The sequence below is a fragment of the Megalobrama amblycephala genome, linkage group LG16 (assembly GCF_018812025.1).
Source record: "Megalobrama amblycephala isolate DHTTF-2021 linkage group LG16, ASM1881202v1, whole genome shotgun sequence".
NCBI lineage: Eukaryota > Metazoa > Chordata > Actinopteri > Cypriniformes > Xenocyprididae > Megalobrama > Megalobrama amblycephala.
Window position 1 is genome coordinate 10474509 of NC_063059.1, and position 4664 is coordinate 10479172.

The window sequence follows — 4664 nt, forward strand, 5'->3', positions numbered from 1 at the left end:
AAGCAATTGCCACGATATGTTCGCACCGAGCAGATGATTGAAATCATCAGATGCCACACTCAGTTAAACTATGTAAACGAGTATTTAAGGAAGCCTCCGAGTCTGTCCATCTCCATTATATTTCCTGCTACTCCACCCTCTTTTCCTCATCTTGCCCTGCGGGTTTCTTGTATCTCACTGCCAATCTGTACGCAGTTACGGGAAGCCCAGTCAAGCTGGGTGTTTTCTCGAAGTCACAACAGGTTTGAGTCGTTCTGTGCATATCGAGTTAACAGCTCTCAGCTTCGGCTGGGGCATGTCATCTTCCAGGCAAGCAAATCAATCATCTTTTTTCTTTTTGAGTGATCAGGGCAAACCTCCAATGTCATCCCTCCATCTTTCCCCAAAGCACACGATTATATTCTCTCTTTCACTTCCTACAGTCTCACATCTTTCTCTTTCGGTCTCTCCATCCCCCCTACCTTGCTCTCATTCTCTCTATTTCGCCATTTTTGTCACTCTCCCAATTTTTCTTGCTTTCCTTCCCTCCGGGTTCTCTGGTCAAACTGTACAGGGAGCTTACTAATGAATCAAATGAGCTGTCGACACAGGAAAACCTCTGGACCAAACTGCTGGTATGCAATAATTAGTGTGTTTGGGGCCGGGAATGAGAGCACTTGGGAAACGCACACCGCAAACATACATCCACACACACATACTAGCAGCAAAGGTCATTTGTTATAACTGTGCCTGAAACAATAGTTTTTGGAGCACAGGTCATTACAAAGTGGCTGATTTCTCAAAGTCATTATGAAAGGCTACAAACGGTTGTGATTTAACACGAAGAAATACGATCTTGTGCAATGATAAGTAACAATGAATGTTTTTCTGCCTCCCCTGACAGGGAGAGCTTGCTGAAATGAATCTCTCCTGTTTTAAAAGGGAGTTACATATCACATATTGGCAGGCGTAGCGAAAGTCATTCAGACGTTTTTTTTTTTTTTTTTTTTTTTTTTTTTTTATGCATTCATGTCTTTCATGATACATTTTATATCCCAGAACCCCTTCCCTTTCCCTTTCCCTTAGCACCACGGCAGCTGATATAAATCAAATTTCTAATGCAAGTGGTCAATGTTCAGTTATTCCCGTCAGCACATTCCCAGCTGAGCATTTATCAGCCTTTATGATCTATCTTACCTCTCTGTGCAAGTCCATTTCCAAACCGCTTAATTTGTGCAGGTTTTTAAGGAATGGTTCATCTAAAAATGAAAATTGTCAGGATTTTACTCACCCTCATATATTAACTTTTTTCTTAGGTAAAGCAGTGAAAAGGAGATATTAGCCAAAATGTCCTTGCATCCGTTTTCCATACAAGGAAACTCGATGGCAATGTATACGGCCAAACTCCAAAAGTATAAAGTGTATTATATATATATATATATATATATATATATATATATATATATATATATATATATATATATACAGTGCTTGCATTATTATGCAAGTTGATTTTCTGAACATTTTTTTTTCCCCAGGCACATTTTACCAATTCCAAAACACATCAATCAAGGATGCAATACTAATGCAATACTACAAATTGCAAAGTTAAGGCATGACCATTGTACAGCACCACAATGAAGCACCAGCACCACATCCTCTTGTACCACTGTCTGAAGAATTTATCTTCCAGAAACAGTTTTGGGAGTTCATTTTTAGTCCATCTCTTATCCTGAAAAGTCCGTTTTGCAGAGATGGACTAAAGTAATATTGATCTTCCAAAACTTATAGCCAGATTCTGGAAGACAAATTCTTCAAACAGTGGTACAAGAGGATGTGGTGCTGGTCCTTCAAGAGTCACTCTCAATCTGTCTATAAAGCCTATAAAAAAAAAAAAACAGTATTTATGTCTTTTGCAACACTTCAACTTGTGATTCTTATTAAGTAGAGGTCATTTTTTTTTAGGATTCGAGACATAAGGTTCCTGATTAGTTCACGCAAAAATAAAAATTCTGTCATTAATTACTCGTTCCACACCCGTAAGACCTTCATTCATCTTCGGAACACAAATTAAGATATTTTTGATAAAATCCGATGGCTCAGTGTGGCCTCCATTGCCAGCAAGATAATTAACACTTTCAATACCCAGAAAGCTACTAAAGTCGTATTTAAAACACAGTTAATGTGACTACAGATGTTTAGAATCAAAACTTGGTCAAACGGCTTATAAAAACTATTCATGATTCAGTTTTGGGGACCGTGACCGAAGTTTGATGCTGTTGTGGAACAAACAGTCGGCATTTTTCCTCCTCCCAAGTGCCTCTTCTTAATCTCCTCACGTAAATGATTAGATTTCAATGGCTTATGTTTCTTACCCACTGAAGAAACCACCACATGTTCATCAATGCCATCAAAATTATAAATTTTTCTGTTTTTGTTGATCACAAAGTACAAAGTAGATAAGGAAAACTAGGATGCCGAGTGTATTCAGAGCACTGCCGTTACTGTTTACAGTGCGTGGAATGGTGCGCTGTGATTGGCTGAGCGGATATATCGCATTCTGTGGAGAAGGGAGAGACTGCCGTTTGTCGCAATTTGGAAAAATAGGGAGAAAACATGACAGAATAACACTGCAGATATCGCATTTTGAGTAAAATTAAAAATTGACCTTTCAATACCGACCAGATACAATACAATACAATTTTGGCAAGAAGCATTTTAAAGGTCCCGTTTTTCGTGGTTTTTTGAAGCTTTGATTGTGTTTATAGTGTGCAATATAACATGTGTTCATGTTTCGCGTGTAAAAAAACACAGTATTTTTCACATAATTTACTTATCTGTATACCGCTGTTTCCACTGTCATAAAAACGGGCTGATGACTTCCTTGTTCTATGAAGTCCCTCTTTCAGAAATACGTAACGAGTTCTGATTGTGCCAGCGGTTCCTGTGTTGTGATTCGACAGCAACTTAGCGAACCTTGCCCGGAAAGGTCACGCCTCTTACCATAACGTGGAGATGCATGCGCTCAGTGTTATTGTAAACATGTCTTAAATTTTACCCTATCAATTTGAGCCGGAATCAGACCCGGTGATTGGACTGCGGGATGAAAATAACAGCGTTTCGACGACATGGCGACAAACACACTCTACAAACGCAACTCTTGTGTATTCCTGTGGGCGGAGGTTAGTCAAAAAACTGTTTTAGTGACGTCATTAAAGAAGGAAGTAGAGGGATGTAGTCCAAACTGGCCGTTCGATGTAGGCGACTTCTGTTAAATAAAATATCTCGCTTGGCATTGAACTTTGAGCTTTAAAATTTTACAGATTTTATTTATACTCTAACAACAACATTACACACTAACTAAAGTTTGAAACATGGGATCACGAAGAACGGGACCTTTAAAAAATGCCATTTATTGCGTTTTGGAAACAAACTCTTCATCTAGTGATGGGAGATTTCAAAACACTGCTTCATGAAGCTTTGAAGCTTTACAAATCTTTTGTTTCGAATCAGTGGTTCGGAGTGCGTATCAAACTGCCAAAGTCACATGATTTCAGTAAACGAGGCTTCGTTATGTCATAAGTGTTTCGAAATTTTAATGGTTCACCACTAGGGTGCATGACTTTGGCAGTTTGATACACGCTCTGAACCACTGATTTGAAACAAAAGATTCGTTAAGCTTTGAAGCTTCAGGAAGCAGTGTTTTGAAATCACCCATCGGACTCTGAACCATCGGATTTTATCAAAAATATCTTAATTGTGTTCTGAAGACGAACGAAGGTCTTACAGGTGTGGAACGACATGAGGGTGAGTAATAAATGACAGAATTTTCATTTTTGGGTGAACTAACCCTTCTTAATTCTTTTGCAGTTCCCAGTTGCATGTGTCTTTTCTTCTCCACCTGTTTTTGTCTGACCCTGCTGACCCAATAAGCATTTTGCTGTCCAATGGTCATGCCTTAACTTTGCAATTTCTAGTATTGCATCCTTCTCATGGGCATTTAATAATTTTTTGACTTTACACTCCGAGTTAAATCTCTTTAATGGCTCATTTTGCCTATAAATGAAAACCTGCCCAATAATTATGCACACCTGAATATAAGGTGTTTTTCATTTTCAGTTTCAGCCTTCATGAACAATTATATATCACTTATGAAGGATTAAACACAAAATTAATAGTAGTTAGTAGTTGATGTGGTTTGGAATTGGTAAAATGTGCCTGGAAAAAAAATATATATTTTCAGAAAATCAGCTTGCATAATAATTATGCCTGCACTGTAACACTTTACAATAATGTCCCATAAGTTAATGCATTGACATCAACTAGCAATACATTTGTTACAGCACTTATTCATCTTTGTTAACATTAGTAAATACAAACACAACTGTTCATTGTTCATGTTAGCTAAGGTATGTTGTTAACTAACTAATGTTGACCTTATTGTAAAGTGTTACCCATGTATAAAAAAGTGTACTTTATACAATGAATAAGTTTGTTCAAGTGTGAACTTGAAAATATTATGTAAATTCTACATTTGTTCTCAGTTCATGCATGTAAAAGTACAGAGTACGGATGATTCTTTGTTATTCACACTGAGTTGAATGAATATTTGAATATTTCATAAGAATAAATTTGTTCACTGTTTGGCAGTTTTATTTAAACTGTTGTTACTGTTGATGCTGCTA